A 13,132-nucleotide genomic window follows, 5' to 3' on the forward strand; every position below is an offset into this window, starting at 1 on the left:
GTTATTTATGAAAACTATCCAATAACCTGGTCTATTTTATTTTTTGGTGTTTTTTTTTGGGGGGGGGGCTAATTTTTTTTAACTTTTCTAATAATCTTGTTCTCCACCCACCTCAGGCACCCAGTCTGAGTCATACATTAGACTTCATCATAACCAGTACCTGCAAACACTCTAGGCACCACTTCCTACTTTTTAGCATTCAGGCTCCAACTATATTTTGATCCCACCGTCCCTCCGGTCCGTCACTCCTCTTCTGTCCTTTCTTCTCCGTTTGGGTTGCATGCACGAGTCCTCATACCATCACTCCCTTGCCTACATTCCAACTCTCATCCTCTCCCCCACTGTCCTCCTCACGTGGCAAAACTCCAACCCTGGTTACAACTAACTTTCCCACAAACTTCATACTTGATACTTGGATGACTTAAGTGGCTGGTGAAAAACACGCTAGAACCTCCCCCTGGTCCCTCAGTGCTGCCAAATAACTCCACTAAATACCCTTAGCCCATTCATTCCCGTCTTTCTCTCAACTTTTTGACACCACTATCCCCTCCTCACTGTCAGTTATCACTTCTCTTTTTTTGTGAACTAAGGGGACAGAAACATTCAGGGGAGAATGGCTTCAACCTCCCACCACCAGATCTCCCAGCTGGCATTACTTGCCCTCTGAAATTCCACCTCGGGTCCCCTCTGGACCCATGAGATGTTGCCCCTGTGCCTACGGGAGGTCAACTCTCCGCCCTCCTACCTGTCTCCTCCCCTTCCTCCTCTCACTGCCCTCCAATCACACTGGCTTCCGTGTTCCTCCAACACACCAAACACACTCCTGTCTCTGAGCCCTTGCATTTGCTGTTCCCTCTGTGCGAATTCCTCAAGTCTCAGCTCAAATGTCATCTGCTCAGAGGGCCCTTCCTTGACCATTTTACTTAAAATAATAACCCTGACACTTCCTCTCCATTCATTTTGCTTTCTTTTTCTTTTTCTTTTTCTTCACTATACTTATTTCTAGTTAGTATTACATTAGATGTCTATGAGTCCACCACCATCACCACTAAATGCCATAACCCCACTTTGTAGAATATTTCTGGCATGTGTAGATGTTCCATATGTATTCGTTAAATGAATATGAGATCTTCATGCCCAAGAGCAAGTTAACGTATGTTACCATTTCCTTCATGGTAAAACTGATTGCTATTATTCTATGAGGTATCTTAAAGAAAATTAAAAGAGGTAACCTTGAATTAATTATACTAAGTCAAAAAAGTCAGCCACAAAAGGCCATATATTGTACTATTCCATTTCCATGAACTGTCCAACAAGAAAATCAATAGAGACAGAAAGTAGATTACTGGTTGCCTAGGGCTGAGAGAAGTGAGGAATGAGGATTGATTGCTGAAGGCTGTGAGTTTCTTGTTAGAATGATGAGAGCATTCTTGAATTAGATTGCAGTAATGTTTGCACAGCCTTGTAAATACACAAGAAACCACTGATGTGTTTCTTAGAATGGTTCATTTTATAGTAAGCAAATTATATCTCCATTTTTTAAACAAAGGAGCAGTATTTCTCTGCCCTTTTAAGTTTAACTATATTCCCACTAATGTTAATGGAAAATGTCAGTTCAAAAGCAAAGGTTTTAAGGGAAGCATTAAGAGAAGATTGTAGATGCAAATAAGAACAGTTCAAAATGTGTTTCATTGGGTATTCGCTGTCAGAAATGTTTTTCACATACCAAATCCCAGCTTTTCAATAGTGCATTCAATTCTACATATCCAACAAATAAATACAAATAAAAATTTTCTTACTTAAAGTTTACTTTTCTCTATCAATTACCAAATGGGTTCAAATGCAGACTTACAAAATTAAATAAGCAACCTCAACCTCTCACTACCACCAAAAAAAAAAAAAAAAAAAAAAAAGCAGAAACATTTTCAGCACATAGAAATAGCTTCCTTTCATCTCCTACTGGAAACTCACAGTTCTTTCATGTAAACAAAATGAAAGAGCATTACTTATAGGCAAGAAGCTACTAAGAAAAGCCATAATTACACCAAAAGAGATAAGTAAGTAAACACATATTTAGCCTTTTGTATTCTTTTAGCAGAGGATTTTTCTTTAAGGTACTAGGTAAGGAGTTATATATTACTTCATGTTTTGGACTAGCAGGGAACAAATTTGGGGGGAAAAGAAAGCAAATACTGCCTAATGATGTCTCTCTTGATTAAAAATCATCTTCTGATTATTCAGGTGTGTGTAAAGAGGAAACTTCAGATAAGCACTTATTAATTCACTATTTCAGGTAATCCAGAAAGTATGCTAGACTCTTTTTTTTTTTTTTTTAGATTTTATTTATTTATGAGAGGGGGGGGGAGAGAGCGAGCACAGGCAGACAGAATGGCAGGCAGAGGCAGAGGGAGAAGCAGGCTCCCTGCCGAGCAAGGAGCCCGATGTGGGACTCGATCCCAGGACGCTGGGATCATGACCTGAGCCGAAGGCAGCTGCTTAACCAACTGAGCCACCCAGGCGTCCCTTAGACTCTTAATATTATATAAAACCAATTATTTTCCTCCCAAGCTCATTTTCATAACAGCACATGTCACTATTAATACCTACAATGGTTTTACTTTAGAAAAAAATCTCCATTTTATTTCAGTTTCTAACTTAAATTGTGGTAAGGTATCAGTCACATACAAGAAAGGGGAGCACAGTATATGCAAAGATAGAAACGTCCATTCAGTGTAGAAACAGTGGATCCTAAGAAATTTCAAGAAATTTCAGGTGGTGTCATGGACTGAAGAGTTGAATTGTGTCTTCCCAGATTGTATATGTTGGCCTCTCAATGTGATGGTGTCTGGAAGTAGGGCCTTTGGGTTGCAAGGGACAGACCCTGGTCTGATGGGATTCACGTCTTTATAAGAAGGGACAACAGACAACCTGATTCCCGTCTGGGAGACAGACCAAGGAACGTCCATGTGAGCTGTCTTAGTCTATTTGGGCTGCTGTCACAGAAATACCACAGACTGGGTGGCTTATAAACAATGAACATTTATTTCTCACAGTTCTGGAGGTCAGGGAGTCTAAGATCAAGGCACCAATAGACTTCGTGTCTGGTGGGAGCCCACTTCCAGGTTCATATAGGACTGGCTTTTCTCTGTATCCTCACATGGTGGAAGGAGCAAGGAAACTTCTGGAGTCTCTTTTGGAAGAGCACTAATTCCATTCCACCTTCAGGATCTAATCATCTTGCAAGGGCCCACCTCTAAATACTACCCAAATACCTTGGGCCTTAAGATTTAACATATGAATTAGGGGGCCCTAATAGACACAAACATCCAGTCTATGGGATGGGCACACAGTGAGAAGGCCATCCTCCACAAGCCAAGGAAGAACCCTTCCAGCAACTGACCGTTCTGACACACTGACCTCGGACTCATAGCCTCAAGAATTGTAGGAAAATTTATTTCTGTTGGCTAAATCACCTAGCCTACTGTGTTTTGTCACAGCACCAGTGTATGCAGACTAAAACAAGTAGGTTCTCTTAAAGAGTTAAGTGTCTGCTTTCGGCTGGAGTTGTGATCCCGGATCCTGTTATCGAGTCCGGTATAGGGCTCCTTGCTCAGCAAGGAGTATGCTTCTCCCTCTCCCTCTGTCCCCACTTGTGCTCTCTGTCTCTCTGTCAAATAAAGAAATAAAATCCTTTAAAAAGGAAAGAGAGGGAGGAAGATTTTAAAGTAATATGTTTTGGGGCACCTGGGCAGCTCAGTGAGTTGAGTGGCCAAATCTTAATTTCTGCTCAGGTCATGATCTCATGGTCCTGGCATGGAGCCCCCTGCATGGGGGCTCTGTGCTCAGCAGGGAGTCTGCTTGTGGATTCTCTCTCTCCCTCTGCCTCTGCCCCTCACCTCTCAAATAAATAAATAAATAAATAAATAAATCTTTTAAAAAAGTAAATAATAAAAAATAAAAATAAAGTAATATGTTTTCAAAGGGTTAAAGATATGTAAATTAGGCAACCAAAGATTTAGCTTTATTTGTGATAATAGTGAAAAATCACATCATGAAGTTTGGACAGTTTCTTTGCTCTAAAAAGTTCTGTCTCTGTTTATTAACCATAAGACAGTAATCACCAAAGAAATGTTTTTTTTTTGCATTCTATTTTTCTTGAAGTCTGGGACTGTGTTTTGTTCTCCCACAGGCCCCAGCACTGCACATCTTTATGCATCTTTTGAAGTCTGGACACTGGTCTCAAGTCACATTCCTGTTCACAAAACATATCTTCCTACCATTTTTACTAAACAACTTATCCAAGGGTGAATAAAGTTCTTTCTCCCACTACTAATGCATTCAAGATAAAGAATAAGACTTTCTGTTTTATCACCAGAATAAACAAAATCATCATTCTATGGATTCATTTAAGATGAAGCATGGTGACAGTTTTCCTGGATATACCTAGACATGCACTGCTGGGTATACCCCCTGCTCAGTGGGGAGCTGGCTTCTCCCTCTCCCTCTCAACTCCCCCTGCTCATGCTCATGCTCGCTCTCTCAAATAAATAACAAATTTTTAAAAAATGAGTTTCATGTAAAGACAACTTGACATCACATATCTCTGGCAGGGTCCAAACTCAGAGCCCACCAGGATCAGGCAGATCCTGACAATGAGAGGACCATTCCAGGTGTAGCAACCAAACGACCATGCTTGCCTATGAAAAGGGAACAACTGTTTTCTCAGGTCAAGAAATGATGAAGGTCATTTGAGAGAGAGAGAGAGAGAGAGAAAGAGCATAAGTATGAGCAGGGAGAGGGAGAAGCAGGATCCTGAACCAGGGATTGAACCCAGGATCCTGATACCATGACTTGAGCCAAAGCCAGATGCTTAAATGACTGAACCACTTAGGTGCTGCATAATGAAAAAATCACTGCTTCATCCTTGTCTCCCGGTCTTGCTTTTAACCCTTTGGCCATGGAAGTGGGTTTCACATTTAAAAAAATACTATTAAGGCTAACTTGTGTGTTACCTCAGATAACTGAGAAAAGAAGCTCATGTAACCATTTTCCAAGCCCCAAACACACATACCCACATTTCCACATGAAGGATAGTTACTGCTGGGAAACTGTGTTTTTCAATATTTCAACAACCTCATTAGAAGTATTAAAATAATATTCTGGTCATACAGAACAATTATCTTAGAGCGTGGTGTTTTATTATAAACATGGACATGGTACTTGCTAGTGTATTTGATCGAACATGTCTGAGGAATGAAAACATAAAAACTTATTTTACAACAAGAATTTTAAATGGCCCAATAAAGAATGTCATTTCTACCAGTATCTTTGTGAAATTACACTGGGGGAAAAATGTTTTTCTTTAAATGCAGAAGTTCACTTATCTGAAAACTTTTTTTTTTTTAACTATGCACACCAGTCAGCAACCTCATAATTACATACCCAAAGATTGTTCAAATAAAAAGGGAACAAAGCTCCTAAGCAAAGTTCAATGCATATGTCAAGACTGCCTGAAGGTATAATAAGTTTTATGTCTCTGTTTACCCCAGGAGTAAATTAAATAAATGCATATTTAATATATGAATCACAGTTATATTTGGTCTACATACTACAGACAGAGAGAAACAAGTCTTTCTCAGATAAAACTTATTAATGAAAACTGAACATATTCCCACAGATCTAGATAGTTCCCCCTTAGAATGCTGTCAGACAAATACCGTAGAATATCTGCAATGCAAAAAGTCCGACTAAGGTTGTAGATAAAATGTTCACTCTCTCTTTTAATTACAGAACATGGACACAATGCACACAGCACCTCTTTAAAGACTCTGAAAACTAAACAGAAGCAAACGGATTGGGAAAAGCACAGAGTTCGAAGCACCACCAAACTGGTCCAGTATTCCTTGACCCAAATACAAGGCAGCTTCACACTTGGAAATGACCCTGGGGCCCCAAAAGGAAAGTTTCGGGAGAAGCCCTCTAGTCTTTCAAAGAGGTGAAAAGGAATTCCCAATTCTCAGAGAAAGTGCAGAAACCCCTAGGACTTTTTTCCTCTCTGTTCTCCTGCGCTCCACCTCCCAAGCATGCCTGTGAGGGTGACATGGTGGTCTAAAGGAAGGAAATCTTTCTCCCTGAATGGTGGAGCTGTGGCCTCACAGAGGGTGGGACAGACCCCCCATTGGGTGTTTCTCTCTCTCCATCCTTTTGGTGCTTGACCCTGAATGCAAGCACAGTAACAGTAGTGTGCGGTAGAGTGAGGGCACTGAAGCCTCAGCTCGGGGGGCCGAGAACCAAAATAGACAATGCCCAGAAAATAAAAAGAGCCTGAGAGATTGTGCCATAGGCTAGGTGCTTGTGTCTCTGCACAATTCACTTGTTGAAATATAACCCCCATTATGATGCCATTAGGAGGTGGGACCTTTGAGAAGTGGGTAGGTCATGAGGCTGGAGCTCACACAAATGGGAAGGGTACCTTTATTAAGACCCCAAATGTCTCCCTCATCCCTTCCACGTTAGGATACACAGAAGATAGCCATGTGTGAACCAGGAAGTAGTTTCTTATTAGACACCAACCTGTTGGTGCCTTTATCTTGGAATTCCCATGCTCCAGAACCATGATAAAGAAACCATGAAAAATAAATGTTGTCTAAGCCACCCAGTCTATCCATCTATGGTATTCTTACTATAGCAGCCTGAGTGGAATGAGAAAGAGTTTTTAAGGATGCCAGGAGCTTACCACTGACTGCACATGTATGGACCGGATCTTGATTCGCGCACTGAAGACATTGAGAACCACCACCCAGATCCCAAAGTGACTATGAGACAACCCATATGAGGGACAAATCTGAACTGTGCTGGAAGGCTGGATTTGCTGAGCTGATCTGAGCGTCAGAGCCCACATAAGGTGGGTTGAAATCTACAGTCTTGACCGAGCCCAATCAATTGTTAAAAAAAAAAAAATTATATATATATGGGTGTCTGGGTAACTCAGTTGGTTAAGTGTCTGAGTCTTGATTTTGGCACAGAGCGTGATTTCATGGGTCATGAGATCGAGCCCAAGGTAGGCTCCACACTCAGTGGGAAGTCTGCTTCTCTCCTTCTCCTTCTCCCTCTGCCCCTCTGCACATGTGTGCAATCTCTCTCTCCAAAATAAGCAAATCTTTTTAAAAAAAAATCAACATTTAAAAAAAGATTTTTATTTATTTATTTGAGAGAGAAAAGAGAGTGTGTGTGAGAGAGAGGTCACGAGCAGGGGTGTCAGGGGAGATAGAGGAAGAGGCAGGCTCCCTGCTGAGTAGAGAGCCTGAAGCTGGACTCCATCCCAGGATTCTGGGATCGTGACCTGAACCAAAGGCAGATGCTTAACTGACTGAGCCACCCAGGCACACCAACAAATTAACATTCTTTAATGGGTTTAAACAACCATTTAGAACTAGAATTTGACATATTCAATGGGTCCAGGATAGGTTCTAATCCAAAACTACTCAGAATACAAGGAACCAGGAAAATCTTAATTTGCATGGGAAAAGACAATGAAAAGACATCAATACCATAGTGACACAGCTGTTGGAGTTATCTGACAAATACTTTAAAACAACTAGTATATAAATCCTTCAGTAAACAATTGCAAACACTCTTAAAACAAAGGGAAAAATAGAAAGTCTCAGCAAAGAAGTCAAATGGAAATGTCAGTATAGAAAAGGACAGTCCTAAACAAAAAAATGTCATTGAATGGGATCAAAGGCAGTATCGTAGCCAATGAGGTTTATCCGAGGCGCGATTATTGCTAATTGAAAATAGAGATAACAAAAAAAGAATCAATGGACGTGAAGATATGTCAATAGAAAATTTCCAATCTGAACAAAAAGAAAAAATACTTTTGGAAAAATGAACAGAGCTTCAGGGATCTGTGGGTTAATGACAAAAGGTCCAACATTCACATTGTCAGAGTCCCAGAAGGAGGGGAGTATGGTAGTGAAAAAAGTATTTGAAGACATAATGACTGAAAACTTCCCAAATTTGATTTAAAAAAAGACATTTAAGGGGCGCCTGGGTGGCTCAGTGGGTTAAAGCCTCTGCCTTCGGCTCAGGTCATGATCCCAGGGTCCTGGGATCGAGCCCTGCATCGGGCTCTCTGCTCAGCAGGGAGCCTGCTTCCTCCTCTCTCTGACTCCCTCTCTGCCTACTTGTAGTCTCTGTCTGTCAAATAAAAATTTAAAAAAAAAAAAAAAAAAAAAGACATTTAAGAAATTTACCTAACTCCAAACAGGATAAAGCCAAAGAACTCTAGGCCCAAACATCATAACCAACTTACTGAAAACCACAAAGAAAGAAATCGTAAAAAGTAGCCAGAGCAAAATTACCTACATTACCTATAGCCAGACAATTACCTACATTACCTATGGCCAGACAATCATTCAAATGACTAAAGATTCTTCATCAGAGCCATGGAGATCAGAAGAAAGTGGCATGACATTTTTCAGATGTTGAAAGACTATTAACTCAGAATACATACCCACCTGAGTATCTTTCAAGAATAAGGGTGAAATAAAAACATTTTCAGATGAAGAAAAATGAAGAGAATTCATTGCCAGTAGACCAGCTCAAAAACAATCTTGAAAGAAAGTTCTTCAGAGAGAGCTTGGGTAACTCAATTGGTTGAACATCTGTCTGACTCTTAATTTTGGTTTGGGTTGGGGCCTACTTGGGATTCTCTTTCTCCCTTTGCTTCTGCCCTGACCCCCAACTCTCTCTCTGTCTCTCATTCCCACTCTCTCTCTCTCTCAGGCATGCATAAGTCTATAATCCCAGAAAGAAATTTAGGGGGTTCATTCCATTTATATCTAACAAAATTTCTTAAATGTATTACTTGTTTGGATTTAGTTCTACCGTTTCATTACTTCTTTTCTGTGTGTTCTCTCTGTGACTTTTTTTTTTCCATTTTCTCCTCTTTCAGGATGTTAAGCACATTTTAGTATTCCATTTTAACTTATGGATGGTGATTTGAACTCTATGTCTTTGTGTAGGTCTTTTTGTTGTTAGTTTCCCTAGAAATGCTATATGCATGCTTCCTTTTTTTTTTTTTTAAGATTTTATTTATTTATTTGTCAGAGAGAGAGATAAAGAGCACAAGCAAGGGGAGCAGCAGGCAGAGGGGGAGGGAGAAGCAGGCTCCCCGCTGAACAGGGAGTCCTATGGGACTCCATCCCAGCTGAGGGCAGACACTTATTTGGGTCACCCAGGTGTCCTCATGCTTCTCTTTTCACAGTCACTTACAATCAGTATTTTATCACTTCAAGTGGAATGTAAAAATGTATCAACATACAGGTCCTCTCACTCTCTTTCTTTATATTATAATTGTCTTATCTCCTATATCCACCTTGAATCTTTATCAGAAAATTGTAATTTTGGGGCGCCTGGGTGGCTCAGTGGGTTAAGCCGCTGCCTTCGGCTCAGGTCATGATCTCAGGGTCCTGGAATCCAGTCCCACATCGGGCTCTCTGCCCAGCAGGGAGCCTGCTTGCCTTCCTCTCTCTCTGCCTGCCTCTCTGCCTACTTGTGATCTCTCTGTCTCTCTCTCTGTCAAATAAATAAATAAATAAATAAATCTTTTTTTAAAAAGTACTTTAAAAAAAATAAAATTGTAATTTTTTACTTTCAACCATCAAATACATTCTGAAAACCTTAAGAGGAAAAATGGAAAATGAATAGTCTGTTCTCTCTGCCTTGATACATACTGCTTCTGTTGCTCCTCCTCCACTCCTTCAGTGAGATCACCTGCTAGAATGAAGTGGATGTTTTCCTCTCAGCCGGGCTGACTGGGTTACTGACTGCTGAGAGTCTATCAAGCTAGTCTACACTGAGTGCTCAGCATCACCACTGTCCAGGGAAGCTGTCTGACACCGTGGTGGCAGACTGACTACGTTAGACTCCTTCAATCACATTTTCCCCACTCTAATCACTGCTTAACTATTTATCAAATGATTCCTTGGCTTCTAGTTGTTGTCTTCAGGAAATCTGAACAGATCATCGCATGGTCTTGGGAAAAATGCCCAATGAGCAGTCAAACAAAGATTTTTGATTAAAGCCTTCTGAAAAGGCTTAGTGAAGGAGGGAGGAAACAATCGTTGGTTCACAGAAATGAGGAGAAAGGCATCCCTGCTAGTGGAACAGCATGAGGAAAGGCGTAGAGGTGGGCAAGTAAAGACTGTGCTTGAGAATAGCATAAAGTCGACTTCAAGAAGAACAGAGGGTTTGCTCCTGGGTGAAAGGAAGAGGGAGAAGAGGTGTAACATCATGGCTAGAGGAATGTCTGAGACAAGGCTGTGTACGAAAAGAAAAGTGCATGCTTTTCCCCCAAATGGAAATCAGAACAAAGTAAGTGGCAGTTACTGCCAAGACCTGTCAAGGCTGAAGGGAAGCAAAGATTTTATTCCATAGTATTATGTTAACAAAAGAATGAGCCAAACTATAAACTAATTCTCTGCGCAAACATTCCAAATCTGCTCCTGGAGAAATAACACAGGGAGGTTCGTATGCTAAAAGACCTGAAAAGACCTGAGAAAATATCTGAATGAGTCAGTTACAGGCCAAAACAAAGAAGCAAAGAAGAATTAGGAAGATGGGCTGTAACTAAAAAGGAAATCAATGAAGAACCCACTAGAAATTTCCCTTTGGGAAGATGCGAAACAGGTGTTGGCCAACATCAGCGAGATGAGTAACAGCAAGCTCAAGGCTGAAACTGAACTCATAATTAAGTGAAAGCTTTTTAGAAAAACGTAATGGATTTCTCTCTGAACACTGAAATACCCTAGAAATACAAAATTCCATCTTGGTAATGCAATTTGGACACATAGAAATGGACACTTCCACCATAGGTTATCTCTTACACCCCGTAGAGAGGCAGACATTTCTGAACCAATAAAAACTTGAAGGATCACGAATAACTTCTGAGTGCCTGTGGCCTCAGAATAACTTCTGATAATGATGCTGTTCTCTTCTGAAAGGTAAGCAATGGATCAAAATTGGTTTCTTGGTTTAATGTGTTCTCTGTGCATGATAAATCAATTTTAAAAATACTGGATAGGTTTCATTGGCAGAGTGCAATGTTCCAGGGCTCTGGATTTAAGAGGCTTTTCATTTTTGACGAATGACAGAGTTTGGGTGCAGAAAACTGCTTTAGTCACATTCATTTCCCTACAAGATTCTCAATGTGGGGCTCTTTCCTGAATTTTAACAATCTTACCACACTTTTTAATATCTCCGCATCTTTGCGTGTGACTATCCCTGGACTCTGAACACTTCTCCCAATCACATTCACCTGACCCTCCCCTGCTTAAGCCCTTCAAGGTCTCATTGCTCCTCGAATACATTTCAGACTCCTTTCCTCGGCCTCCAAGGGACTGTGTGATGTGGCTTGAGCTTGTCTTTCCATCTTCATCTCACACAGCGCCCCCACTCACCCTCCAGCCATGCTTGTCACCTTTCTGTTTCTTGCACCTGCCAAGCACTTCCCCATCAGACTTCACATGAGAATTCCTCTTTGCAGAGAGTACATGGCCATGCTCATTCTTCAGGTCTCAGCTCTAATGTCTGTGGTCTTGACATATCACAAACTATAATTATTACTTATTGGAGCATTTTACTTGTTTACTTTCTATCCCTCTAAGATGTAAGATCTCTGGGGGACAGGGACCAAGCTTAGAACCCAAATTATTCTTCAAGTCTCAGCTCAAATACTTCTTCCACTCAATAGCGGGTAGATGCATGTATGAATGAATGGAAGGAAAAATGGAAAAGGAGTGAGGCAAAAGGTGGTGGTCTTCACATAGATATATCAGGGAGCATCTGGAGAGCTCAGTCAGAAGAGCATGCAACTCTTGATCTCAGGGTCATGAGTTTGAGCCCGCTGTTGGGTATAGAGATTACTTAAATAAATAAAAACTTTAAGAAAAGGTGTTTTAAAAAATAAATCAGACTGAGACTGAGAAGAAAAGGATTTCTAAAATTGGGACAATACTAGTAAGAAATCCATAGCATATCCTTAATGTGGTATCTTTTATAAACCTTGTAGTTATTTGTTGTAGAGGAAATAAACAAGATATCTACTGGTTTGGGTTGTTACAAAATAAACTGCTTTAAAGTTGTTCATTTATTATTAACATTGTAGCAACTTTTGGGGGGTCTGGCTGGCTCAGTCCTTAGAACACGCCACTGTTGATCTTGGGGTCATGAGCTCAGCCCTACGTTAGTCATGGAGATTACTTAATAAAAAAAATAATAAAAATTATGGAGCACCTCGGTGGCTCAGCTGTTAAGTGTCTGCCTTCAGCTCAGGTCATGATCCCAGGACCCTGGGATCTAGTCCCACATCTGGCTCCCTGCTCAGCGGGAAGCCTGCTTCTCCCTCTCCCACTTCCCCTGCTTGTGTTCCCTCTCTTGCTGTATCTCTCTCTGTCAAATTAATAAATAAATTATTTTAAAAAATAACAAAAATTAAAAACAATTGTAACGACTTTTTAAAAATCTGAAAACCTGATAGTATTTGCCACCTCCCTCTATCACAAAGCTAATGATGAGTGCAAAAGCTAATGATGAGTCCAACTTGAATAAAAACCTCTAAATATTATCTTTAAAAAAAACAAAAACAAAAAAAAAACACATCTTTTTCTAGGTGGCGCACTCAGTTAAGTGTCCAACTATTGCTTTTGGCTCAGCTTATGATCTCCGGGTCCTGAGACTTGACTTTCCAACCATGAGTATCAACGATCATTCCAATTTTAGAGAGTTTTTCTCACAAATTAAAAACAGTTCTCTGAATTATCAAAAAACAAACCCTAAAAATAAAAATGTGTTTTTTTATTGGAAGCATTAAGATCATATCATGGTGGGCAGAGATAGTAAAACCATCACGAAGGAGTAAAACACTGTCCCCAAGAACAGAATACTTGAGCTCAGCCTAAAGGACATCCATCAAGCGCACACTGTGTGTTTGTTATTTTAGGGCTGCTCCTAAGAGCTGGGGTCATAGGAAGGGGCTTGTTCCCATTGGCTGCTATAAATAAAATTTGATTCATTATGCCATCTCTTAAGAGGATTTTATAGAAATACCAGGCATAGCAATTTATGCAAG

The 13,132-nt window shown here is 40.4% G+C and overlaps 1 pseudogene; it reads left to right on the forward strand.

Annotated features, from left to right (window-relative positions):
- The first annotated feature begins 7,736 nt into the window (after positions 1–7,736).
- On the forward strand, positions 7,737–7,868 carry LOC123387486 (annotated as a pseudogene).
- The last annotated feature ends 5,264 nt before the right edge of the window (positions 7,869–13,132 follow it).

Source organism: Mustela putorius, unplaced genomic scaffold (assembly GCF_011764305.1).
Source record: "Mustela putorius furo isolate JIRA1106 unplaced genomic scaffold, ASM1176430v1.1 tig00003853_pilon_pilon_pilon, whole genome shotgun sequence".
In the NCBI taxonomy this organism is placed as follows: domain Eukaryota; kingdom Metazoa; phylum Chordata; class Mammalia; order Carnivora; family Mustelidae; genus Mustela; species Mustela putorius.